This window comes from Mobula birostris, chromosome 29 (assembly GCF_030028105.1).
Source record: "Mobula birostris isolate sMobBir1 chromosome 29, sMobBir1.hap1, whole genome shotgun sequence".
Lineage (NCBI taxonomy): Eukaryota > Metazoa > Chordata > Chondrichthyes > Myliobatiformes > Myliobatidae > Mobula > Mobula birostris.
In genome coordinates, this window is record NC_092398.1 from 16,197,367 (window position 1) to 16,210,946 (window position 13,580).

Sequence of the window (13,580 nt, forward strand, 5' to 3'; positions counted from 1 at the left end):
AGAAAAAGGCAGGCATAGCTGGGACCCATGCGGGTGCCCATGGCTACACGTTTAGTTTGGAGGAAGTGGGAGGAGCCAAAGGAGAAATTATTAAGTGTAAGGACTAATCCGCTAGACGAAGCAGAGTGGCGGTAGAGGGGAACTGGTTAGGGCAGCCTGTCTGAATACTCTCCACGGTGCAACTATAGAAGAGTTTGAGTGAATTTGTTGACATGCCAAATCTCTTCAAACTCCTAATAATGTATAGCCGCTGTCTTGCCTTCTTTATGACTACATCGATATGTTGGGATCAGGTTAGATCCTCAGAGATCTTGACACTGAGGAACATGAAGCTGCTCATTCTCTCCACTTCTGATCCCTTTATGAGGATTGGTGTGTGTTCCTTCATCTTACGCTTCCTTAAGTCCACAATCAGCTCTTTCGTGTCTTACTGAGCTTGAGTGCGACACCATTCCACTAGTTCGCATATCTCTCTCCTGGACGCCCTCTCGTCACCACCTGAGATTCTACCAACAATGATTGTATGGTCAGCAAATTTATAGGTGGTATTTGAGCTATGCCTTGTCACACAGTCATGTATACAGAGCGTAGAGCAGTCGGCTAAGCACTCGCCCTTGAAGTGCGCCAGGGTTGATCGTCGTCAAGGAGGAGATGTTATTACCAGTCCGCACAGACTGCGGTCTTCCGGTTAGGAAGTCGAGGATCGAGTTACAGAGAGAGGTACAAAGGTCCAAGGTCTGCAACTTCTCAATCAGGATTGAGGGAATGATGGTATTAAATGCCGAGCTATAGTCGATGAGTAGCATCCTGCCATATGTGTTTGAGTTGTCTAGGTGGTCTAAAGCCGTGTGGAGAGCCATCGAGATTGCGTCTGCCGTTGACCAATTGTGGCGATAGGCAAATTGCAACGGGTCCAGGTCCTTGCTGAGGCAAGAGTTCAGTCTAGTCATAACCAACCTCTCAGAACATTTCATCACTGTCGATGTGAGTGCTACCGGTCGATAGACATAAGGGCAGCCCACATTATTCTTCGTAGGCACTGGAATAACTGTTGCCTTTTGGAAGCAAGAGGGTACTTCCCGTAGCAGTGAGAGGTTGAAAATGTCCTTGAATACTCCCAATAGGTAGTTGTCACAGGTTTTCAGAGCCTTACGCGGTACTCCATAGAGATCTTCTACCTTGCGAAGGTTCGCTCTATTTAAAGACAGCCTAACATCGGCCTCTGAGACGGGAGATCACAGGATCCTCAGGTGCAGCAGGGATCTTCACAGCTGTAGTTGTGTTCTCCCTTTAATTGGGCACCCTAGTCACGCCAACTACGATCTATTCCAGCTGGTACCATACGGGAAACGGTACCGCAGCATAGAAGCCAGGACAAACAGGTTCCGGGACAGCTTCTTCCACCAGGCCATCAGACTCATTAACTCACGCTGATTTCAGCGTGTTTCTTTGCTACATTGACAGTTCTATTTATTATAAATCATTATAAATTACTATGATTGCATATTCCACATTTAGACGGAGATTTAACGTAAAGATTTTTACTCCTCATATATGTGAGGGATGTAGGAAATAAAGTAAATTCAATTAAATTCAATTCAATTTATTCTATGTAAATTATTGTCTCGGTGTTTGCTATAATAATCACTTCTGAGTTTCACCCGACAAGGAACCACGGCAACCCAACAGAGAGGAGTTGGCCTGAAATCCCCTCTAGCCTTGTTGGAATTCGGTACATTGACATTACCGTGCTCATTAAATTAATCCAAATTGAATGCAATTGACAAAAAAAGTTTGACAACCCCCATGACAACATTCCAAATGAGACACCTGCAAAGCACAATAGAAATCCAGAGCTACTGGAAAGACAAACAATCCAAGGACAACGCAACCAACGAGATGAAATGGAGAAGAAAACATAGTCCATTTACTGACTGATAAAAATATTGTTGTTTACAAACAATCCCTAGATGGGACATAAGTTACAGTTCCTTGTTTGTCCTGTATTATTATATACAGCCGATTATTATTGATTGTACTGTCTGTATTAATGAATCCAGCGTATACTAGTATATTAAGGATTTAAGTAATAAAATCAATTCAATTCAATAATATAACTTGTAGGACTCAGAAACTAAAACTGGTTTAGGCTTATATATATAGAGTAGATTATGGGTTCTTTTTTGAATTTGTATTTTAAAGCAAGATTTAGGTGAAGGATGGAAGGATGTCTGCCATTTGATTGTGCCTGTGTGAGTATTCAGATTGAGTTAAACTGTTGGAGGATCTTGCAGTGTGTTGGATTGCTTCTGGTTTATCGTGGCAGTTTCTGCATTTATGATCTTGAACTCGTTGGTCTTTATTATGTTTTTTTTTCTTATTTTTGTGTTAACCAGCTGGTCCTGTATTGCCACAAAGGACACTTCTATGTTTGGGAAGAGGTCTCCAACTCTGAGCCTGGCCTTCAACGCTTCGTTGTCGACATCTGGTCTGCTCAGATCGTGGGGATGACTTGCATGGAGGCTCATGCTCTTCTATTGATTAAAGTTTTCTTCTGTAATGATAATTTCTTCATGTTTTTGTGTTATGTTGTTATTTAAGTTTAGTAGTGTGTACTCTTTATCATTATTATTGTTATTATTAATTATCTTTCTTCTTGTATTTGCACAGTTTTTTTTTGTTTAATCTACATTAGTTGTTGCCCGTACTGTTGGCCAAGGTCTTTCATTTACTCTGTTGTGTTTCTTGTTTTATCTGTGATTGCCCTCAAGAAAATGAATCTCAGGGGTGTGTATAGTAACTTCTATGAACACTGATATAAAAATACTGTGAACTTTGAAATTCGAAATGCTAGACAGAAATTCGATCAAGTAAACGCCAATGCAAGTATTTTTGTTCTGAATGTTGGGAGAGAAAAAAAAGTGATGCAATTTGGTGACAGATGCTTTACTTCTGATTCTCAGTAGGAAAAGTTTTAGTGTTCAAGTGTGCTGCATTAACTGACCCACAGTAGAAGATACACTCCGTATCGTTTGCATAAAATTCGCCAATAGACAGACTCTGAAAGGGACAAACCTCTTATAGGATAAAAAGAGACCCTGCTCCAAGTTTCAAGGATTCAAAATTCAAGATTGTTTATTATATTTCTTATATGAGTGTCAAGGAGAAAGAAATAATTGTTATTCCGGATCGGGTGTAGCAGAAAATAATAAAACAAGCATAAAGAACACAATAAAGAAACAAAACAAACTATAAATATATACACAGTGCTATAAAATAAAGTATTTATTATTGCATAGTAACTATTATATCGCGCATATGGTTGTCTGTGCATAAACTGGAACTTCTTTTTCAGTTAGTTGAAGACACGCAGTCCTCTTTTATTGTCATTTAGTAATGCATGCATTAAGAAATGATACAATATTTGGTGAACAAAATCCTACTCCTTAGTCTAAATACACCACTGTACAACTGGGTGTTAGACGTCCTAAACAACAGACCTCAGGCTGTTCAGGATGCACAACTGCAGACTCGTTGTTAAACAAAAGATTAGTGCTTAAGATACAGAGGGATATGAGGAAGAAAAGTTGCACTTTCATATATTTCTGATGGATTCTGAAGGACGTTGACTAGGGGGAATGGTAAGTGCAGGAAATCTCGAAACATCCAAAAGATGCACAATTGATTGAGCACTTGTTAGGTAGCTCGACAGCATTTCTGGAATGGGGCACCGATCAGAGATGGACTTTCGTTCTCCAAAGTTAGTCTACACTAAAAGAAATACAAAAGTCGCAAGTTTTCGATACAAACCGTTGAAAATAATTATTATACCATTGCTTGTCTGGAACAATCGAAGATCACACTGATGACACAGACCCATCATGACGACACTAACGACGTCACTGGATAACCAGACCCATCTCTGTCCGTACTCAGAATCATGAGGCTAAAACGGTCCTGTTATTATTCCCACTGGTAATTTGCTACTTACCCATACACAGTACTGATACCGGGAAAAGGTCTGCCTTTAATCACGACAATCAGCAGAAATATGCTACCGACGATGATGCCCGAGCAACTTTGACAGCACTGCCACTGGCTGCCCAAGCCACCTTAAGCCACACTCGTGATATATCAATAGTCAAAGCCTATAAAGCTTGCAGAAAACGAAACTTTTGATTCTCGAGAAACATAGATCTTCGCAATGAATACATCATCATTGCTATCTCTAATGGCGTTTATAGTCCTCTTCACACTTGGAGAAGACTCCTGCCTTGACCGACCAGCCATGCAATCCATGTTCATGAAATTAATTTTTACTGCTTACGCCGTTCTCGACCTCAACAATAAGAAGGAGCGACTAATCTAACAGTGGGAGAGTCCGATTTTAAACATCTACTTCTGTTGTTATATACGAAATGATATCAAAACTAACCCAAGCAGTTAAGGGGGAAATTGTTGTTATATTTATCATCACATAGCCTTGGTACCGTGTTTACATGCTGTGGGAAATAGAGAAAGCGAGTGTTTCCCCAACACATTTTTATTTTCTTAGATCCAAATGAAAATAACTATTGTTTAATCTCGGACGATTTACACCCATTAATTTGCAATTTAATCTGAACATTTTTTCAGCCGATTAGTGGATGAACGTAAATCAAAGAGTAAAAAAAGATCAGCTTGTATTTGATGGCGACGGGTAATTGGCCCCACCGGGGACATTAAGGCCGGAAATATAATATTCCATATAATTATTTTATTTATATATAAAGTAATAGTTTATGTTATCGTTATTTATATCTGCATCCCTCTCTCACACACCCACACATTGCTGTCCTCCCAAGCAGGGACTTCTATCAGTTTAAGGACAGCGATAGAGAAAGGTAAGTCAAGTCCACAGGTTGATGCATAAGTTGGAGCAGATCTCATTTGGGAGAGGTGGACAGAATTTAGTAGATGCCGACCGTTTAAATAGACATGGACGAATGGCGATTGGGAGATCATTAAGAGTGTGATAGCAATCATCCAGGCTTGGCATGCCCTTGTTCGGGTGGAGGGTACAGCTGGCAGTTTAGAGAACCTTGGAAAACGAGAGAAATTAAACATCTGCTGCAGAAAACGATGGAAGCATACATTAGGGCTATCAGGTCGGTGCAAAATCGGACGACCCAAATCTACTTTACGCTCGATTCGATGTCGACAATACTGAGCCCCTGAGGAGACCTGCAGATGATGCGACCGACAACGTGGTCATCTCTGAGGCCAAAGTACGCAGGTGTTGCCAACGGGTAGACAGCCGCAAGGCTGCGGGACCGGACGGGCATCCTAGGGTGAGCACGCAGGATGTGTGCGGCACATTTGGCAGGTGCATTTACAGACATTTCTAATCTCTCCCTTTCGCAGTGTTGAGTGCCCCCTGCTTCAAAACCTCCACCATTGTCCCTGTACTTAAAAAGACCAAGGTAACATGTCTGAACGGCTGGCGTCCTGTCGCACTTACCTCAATAATAAGCAAATGCTTTGAGACGCTGGTCAAGGACTACATCTGCAGCACGCTGCCCCCACACTGGACCCGCTACAATTCGCCTACCAACACAACCAATCGACAGACAACGCAATAACCATTGCTCTGCACACCGTCCTTTCATATCCGGAGAAGTGGGATGCTTATAAAAGAATGGTATGCTTGGGCTACACTTCAGCATTCAACACCATAATTCCCTTCAGCTTTGACAAGAAGCTCAGAGACATCGGCCTTCACCTTGATTTGTGCAGTTATATCCTGGACTTCCTGTCAGATCACCGTAACGTGGTAAGGTTGTGGTCCCTCACCTCTGCCCCTCTGACCCGCAACACAGCTGCCCATCAGGGCTGTGTCCTAAGCCCCCTCCTTTACTCTCTATATACCCATGAATGTATCGCTACCCACAGCTCCAATCTGCTAATTAAATTTACTGACGACACTACTCTGATTGGCCTAATCTCAAATAGTAATGAGGTAGCCTACAGAGAGAAAGTTATCACCCTGACACAGTGGTATCAAGAAAACAATCTGTTTTTCAACGTCGCAAACACAAAGGAGCTGGTTGTGGAGTACAGGAGGGATGGAGACAGGCTAACCCCTATAGACATCGATGGATAGGGTTTAATAAGGTGAATTGCTTTAAGTTCCTCGGCATACACATCACCGAGGATCTTACTTGATCTGTACACGCCAGCTGTGTGGTGAAAAAGGCAGAACAGCCCCTCTTTCACCACAGACGGTTGAAGAGGTTTGGTATGCCCCTCCCAAATTCTTATATATTCCCTATATAACTTACCATAGGGGAACGATTGAGAGCATCCTGATTGGCTGCATCACTGCCTGGTATGGGAACTGTACTTCCCTCAACCTCAGGACTCTGCAGAGAGTGGTGCGGACAGCACAGCGTATCTGCAGATGTGAACTTCCCACTATTCAGGACATTTACAAAGACAGGTGTGTAAAAAGGGCCTGAAGGATTATTGGGGGCTCGAGTCACCCCAACCACAAACTGTTCCAGCTGCTACCATCCGGGAAACGGTACCGCAGCATAAAAGCCAGGACCGACAGGCTCCGAGACAGCTTCTTCCACCAGGCCATCAGACTGATTAATTCATGCTGACACAACTGCGTGTCTATGTCATATTGACTATTCTGTTGTTTATAATACTTATTATAAATTACTAAAATTGCACATTGTACATTTGAACGGAGACGTAATGTAAACAATTTTACTCCTCATGTATTTGGAGAATGTAAGTAATAACCGCAATTCAATTCAGAGCGAATCCGTGAATGAATATAAAAGGACTGACGATGGTCAGAGGGAAATGGGAGAACAAATCGAAGGTATGCCATGAGGCTAGTAGGCAAGGTTAAGAAAAATCATAGGAAGTTCTTTAAAGAGATTTAAAGTGTGGACACGAAAAGAATTGCTCCCCTTAGAGATAAGAAGCAGTTCCCTCTTAACTGCGCGTGTGCACGGCCGGCGGTTGGCGTGTGGTGGAGTAGACTCTGTTAGTCAAAAAAAAAAGGATATCAAAACCTTCTAAGTTCACATGTAATCGGAAGAACTAGAATCCTTTGAGGGCAGGGTTTAGAAACTGCGAAGGTAACAAGACCTTGATGACCTGCGAACAGTAGCCAGAATATAGGGTACGAATTCCAGCAAGAGACAGAAAATGCATTTAGAAAGGGTTACGATAGTCACGGGGGATTTCGATATGTAGGTACATTGGGGAAAGCAAATTCGTGTTGATCCCAGAGAAGGAATTTGTCAGATGGATATTTGGAGTAGTTTGTGATTAAACCCACCAGGGAAAAGAAATTCTGGACTGGATTTTGTTTACTATATCAAATTTACAATGGATTTAAAGGCAAAGGAGATCATAATATGATAGAGTTCACCATGCAGTACAATAGGATTAAGCTAAAATCAGATGTATCTATGTTACAATGGAATAAGAGGATCTACAGAGGCCTGAGAAAAGAGCAGGCCGAAGTTCATTGGAAGAGAACCACTAGCAGGACTGACCAGCAGAACAGCAAGGGTTGGGGTTTCTGGGAGCAATTCGGAAGGTGCAGGTCCAAAGGAGAATAAGTACACTAAAGGGAAGTTGATACTACCATGGCTGACAAGGGAAGTCAAAGACAACATTCAAACAAACGGGTGAGTATACAACATAACAACAATATTTGAGAAGGTAGATGATTGGGAAATTTAAAAAAAAACAACAGAAGGCAACCAAAACGATATAAGGGGGGATAGGATGAAATATGAAGCAAGGATAGCCTTTTATATAAAAGATGATACCAAAACATTCTGTAGATGTATAAAGAGTATGAGAGAGGCAACAGTAGATATTCTCCCCAAACATTGCTACTGCACTTCTTGACAGCACGTTTCTTGCACCGACCATCCTCTACGTAAAAAATAATCGGAAAATGTATCTAGAGTGGGAGTAATGGAAGCAAAGGAATGGTGTCCAACTCATTATATATATTCTGTCAGCCTTCGCTGTGGAAGACATTAGCAGTACGTCATGAATTCGAGAGTGTCGGCGTGCAGAAGGGAGGGTAGTTTTCATAACTAAGGAGAAGGTGCTCGGGAAGCTGAAAGCTCTGAAGTTCCATAGGTCACTTTGACCAGATGCACTACACCACAGGGTTCAAAAAGAGGGAGCTAAAGAGGTTCCGGAGGAATTAGTAATCTTATTTCAAAAATTGGTAGATTCGGAAATGGTTCTGGATGTCCTTAAGAATTGAGGGATGCAGAATAAAGGTATTTACTGGCCACATAGCTTTACTTCATTGGTTGGAAAATTGTTGAAATCCATTATTCAGGATGAGATTTCGTGATATTTGGGGATACAGGATAAAATAGACCGATGTCAGCATGGTTTTCTTGACAAAAAGCCTGTCTGACAAATCGGTTAGAATTTCGTGACGTAATAACAGGCAGAATTGACAAACAGGAGTCAGTAGATGTTGTTAACTTGGTCCTTTAGAAGGTCTTTGAAAATGCGTCGAACATGAGGCTGCTAAATAAGATAACAGACCCTTGTATTACAGGAACGATAAAAACTTGGATAGAAGATTGACTGACTGGTAGGGGCAAAGAGCAGGAATAAAGAGGGCCTTTTATGTTTGTCTGCTGGTAACTAATAGTGTTCGCAGAGGGTGGTGTTGAGGTAGCTTCTTTTCACGTTATGTGTCAATTAATTGCATAAGGAGTTGATAGATTTATGTCCAGGTTGCTGACGATCCGAATGCTGGGGAGGGCAGGTCTTGGTAAGGGAGCAGGGAGTCTGTAGAAGGATTTACGTGGATTAGGAAAATGGGGAAGAATTTCTAAGGGAATACAGTGTAGGGAAATGCATGATCATGCATTTTGATTGAAGGGATACATTGAAAAAATCTCTTTTCTAAGTGGAAAGCAAATTGAGAAATCAGAGATGGAAAGAGATTTACGAGTCTACGTGCAGGATTCCCTAAAGCTTAATTTGCAGGTTGTGTGTCGGTGGTAACTCAGACAGATGCAATGAAGCAAGTTTGTAATGCTGAGGCTTTATGAGGTAGACACTGCTTGGAGTATTGTGAGTGATTCCTGGTAATAACAACAGTCTACGAATCTTTTCCGCACAGAACAATGACGTGCCCAAGCGGTACACAATAAACCACGAATACCGCGGCCTTGTTTCTGCCATTTGGCGAGGCGTGAAACGATTCTCTAATTGAACTGATGTATTTAGTTCGTGTAACTTAATTCGGGCCTTATGTAGACAAGTTCCTCATTTGCAGGTTTAACATTAAAACAGCCCCTTTCCTTATATCACCGAACTGCTTTAACGCTCTGTAGTTATTTGCACAGTATATCGATTATGATGATGATGATGATGATGATGATGATGATGATGATGATTATTATTATTATTATTATTATTATTACTTTGGGTATATTACTGGCAAAACCCATTCGGGCTCTCACGACAAGACTATGTAACAGTTTCTTCCCCAAACCATCAGACTCTCAATTCCCAGAGCCTGGACTGACACCAACCTACTGGCTTCTACTGTGCCTATTGTCTTGTCTATTATTTATTGTAATGCCTGCACTGTTTTGTGCACTTTATGCAGTCCTGGGTAGGTCTGTAATCTAGTGTAGTTTTTGTGTTGTTTTACGTCATTCTGTATAGTTTTTGAATTGTTTAATGTAGCATCATGGTCCTGAAAAACGCTGTCTTGTTTTTACTGTGTACTGTACCAGCAGTTATGGTCGAAATGACAATAAAAAGTGACTTGACTTGACTAGACTTGAAAACATAATCACGTGGCCTCATTTAAACTTGTTACACTACTGCTACATTTTCTCCTCCAAATTCACACTCCACCCTGCGCACCCCCCACCGCTATTATTCTGTTAACATGTTTTCACAGAATGTATATATTCCTACGTTTTCATCACAACGATAAAAAAAAAAAGTATGACATATTTCGTGGGCAAAATCTTCTAATATATCTGTAAGAACCAGATATGTTAAAAAAAATAACATTTAAATTCTCAGGAAAAAAAAACTACTGCGAAATAAGTACATTTCTTTTACTTTGCAAACAAGGTGTTGAAATATACTCTTGCTCAATTCCATCAGTCATGTTGTTTCCGAGCGGAACCCACACTTCTGCTTCAACACTTTCCTTTCACAGATCAATGCAGAAGTAGTGATCTTTACAAAAAAAAAAAAGAAAGAAATTCTGACAGCTTCTCCGTCGTCAAATCTGCCTTATTTTCAATGGTTCAATGGTTCAAATTAATGTCAGGGAGTATATACAGTATGCAAAGCAGAATGCACGTAACAGAGAGGATAAAAACAATGAGTAGATGACAGAACCCTAAACCCAACTTCCTCTCCCACGCACAAGCAGCAGCAAAGCATCAAACCTCCACTCCCTCCCCTACTTGTTCCCCCAAAGATACACCGTTCAGCACTGTCCAACTAAAGTAAACCTGAGCACCTTCAATAAGTCATTTCGACGAAATCTTGTCACAGTTTACCACTCCATCCACGGTTGGTTGTCTTCTGCTCTGCAGGTTCCCCCTACTGGACATTTACCATCAGAGCTAAAGAAAAGATGAAAGATGAAGATATTCCTTGATCTACGTTTCTGTGCTCTGTTTCCTATTCCCTTTAGATGAGTTGTGAACGTTTCACATGCTTCATCATGAAATAAGTATTTTCTTTGGAGGTTGCTACAAGAGAAATGATTATGACTAGGTAATGATCTAACTGTGAAATTATGAGTTCGTGGGGCAGGGGTTCCCACACCTGTAATGGACTCCTACCATTACCGAGGGGACTGTGCATCCCTGCCCTAATGTGTTCATTGGTGTAGTCTGCTATTCTCGTCCAGGTTCGGATGCCATCCACAGTTTTTAATTCACCCCACTGAAATATAATGCTGTGCAATTTCTTAATCTTCAGCCGTCATATTTGAGATATAAATATGACAATTTTACATCAATGCTGCGTAGTTATTATTTTCAATATTCTTGTCGTGACTTTCACTCAATAGATTTCACACTCCACCAGCTGGTGGAATAATTGTCATACAAAACTGTACCAGGATTAATACTCCAGCGATCTCTATCATAAAATTCCGACGTACATCTGTGGACCTCCGCCCATATCACATCATTCTGCTTAGTTGGCTGCATTGTTTCTTTGGAGCCATACGTCATGGTCCGAAAGGTAAGCTCATATCCTGAATGCTTCCCGTCCATATAATTGCTCGGCTTAGCATGTTAGGCAATTAAAGACCATTTTCAGCAGGAGTAGAAATAATGATAACATACGCCTGAACGTTTTCTCTTCATCATAACCCTTTATAAGTATTTAGTTATGCGTGGTTCAATAATTGGATACCAAATTTTAACATGTACAGGGTATATTAAGCATGATCTTATTCTCCGTCCAGGAAATGGTTCAAATTATCAGTTACTCTTTGATAAATGCAGGAAATATTTGTGTATTTTACGAAAAGAATAGTTCCCCTTAGAGATAAGAAGCAGTTCCCTCTTAACTGCACGTGTGCGTGGCTGCACTTTAACTGAGATGTTCCTGAGCACCTAACCTTTGTTGCCCCACTGCTGGAATTTGCTTTTATATAATGTAAATATAACGCGCCATGCAGCTTTCAGGCCTTGCATAAATTTCCCATTCAGAGCAATGGTTGGTCAGCGCAGCTGTATTAAGCAAAATTACAGAGACCTTTCATTGAAAGGGCGGACATGTCTTGAGATACAGCAGATGGGTGGGAAGGATCAGGTGTGTAGAAAGTGATGGTTGATATCGTAGGGATTACAAGGGGAGCATTGTCAGTTAGGGAGCGGTCCAAGCAGTGGCAAATGCATTTCAGTACAAATAAGCGAGCCTTGACACATTGGAAAGTTAAACGAGTTTCCGATTCATTGCGATCTGGGTAATCTGAAACAGACCAGAATTGATTTGCAATACGTTCCTAGGACCAAAACGTCCGATTCAACAAGACGGAAAGCAGAACAAGGAAAAAACTGTCAATGCTGAAAATCTGAAACAATGAATATTTCACGAAGCGCTTGGTGAATGAGTGTTGTTATATAAGCTGCAAAATGTGATTTTGGTTTTGTTTTTTTTTTGCCGTTTCGTTTAACGGTGTCCACGGAACGGCCTCCCCAATCTTTGCTGAAAACATATTGCTTTTGTTTTTTTTTATTTTTAGAATTACAGCACGGAACACGCCCCTCCAGCGCAATGAGCGGCACAGCCTAGCACCAACCTATTTCACGTTAGATTTGGCTATCGCATTTTCTTTACAACGACCAATTTATCCGCAAACCGAAAAGTTTTTGAGCTATGGGAGGAAACCGAGCACCCGGAGAAAACACACGGTTTAACAGGAAGTGCTTGCAAACATTTTTGCAGACGGGACCGGAAATGACCTCGTGAAAATTTATAGTGGTAGAGTGATGGCAGTACCAATGAATGCTAACGGGTGAATCTTAAATCTGGAACGCACTGCATGCTGGCGTGGAACAGACGGTGATTCTCGTGAGATTCAAAAAATACCGTGACCAGCACTTCAATCACTTCGACGTAGATGCCGTTCGCCTACACACTGGTGAATGGGATCAGGAAAGATATGAAGATGGAACATGAAAACAGGCGTTGAGAAACGGTGGGGGTTAGGTGGGGGCGATGCATTCGAGAGAAAAAAAAAACTGATGTAGCCGCTAGGCGACAGGTAAACTCAACAAAAGTTGCTTCAAGAGGCTTGATCCATCAAAAAGGAACATCACCATCTTTTCACTACTGCCATAAAAGAAATGTTACACCAGCCTGAAGACACACACAAAGTCTTATGAACAGTTTCATCCCCAATGACATAAGATTTCAGAACGGTCCAAAAAAAAAAACAAGGGCACTAGGTCGCCAATTTTTTTTTGTACTATTTACTTAATTAATTTTCCTTGTAACCCTTTGTAGTTTTTTTATGTCTTCCATTGTAATGCTGCCACATATCAACTCATTTTATGCCACAGCTCAGTGATAATAAACCGATGATGAAATGCACTCATATAATGGAGGGAGACTCAACTGTAGATTAATTAATAGCTGTAAAGTTGCCCTCGCACCTGTATAACAGAGGATTGTGACTATCATTTGGATTTGGCTGAAATAATATGTATTTGGGAAAATTGAAAGCAATGATAGTTGGGATTACTCTGATAGAATAGACGAACTGAAAGGTCTCCCACTATGTCATGAGGAGTTCTGGTCCGTTTCGTTGATTTGGTTCGATGAAATCTCCCTGCATTCAGCTCCATATGTCCGCTCCAAATCTCATTCATCTTTAACTCTCAAGGCTAAATATAATATCAAGTAATATAATCACATCTTCACGAGGTGCATCAAGCTGCAGCTCCTTCCACACCTGTTGGGGAACTGGAGCTGCAGCTGGATGAACTTCGGCTCGTACGGCAGAATGAATGGGTGATAAATAGAAGCTACAGGGAGATAATCAT

At 41.2% G+C, this 13,580-nt stretch overlaps 1 pseudogene; it reads left to right on the forward strand.

The window, feature by feature from the left end:
• Positions 1-13,580, forward strand: part of LOC140189847 (histone H2AX-like) — an 836,563-nt pseudogene that overhangs the window by 730,414 nt on the left and 92,569 nt on the right.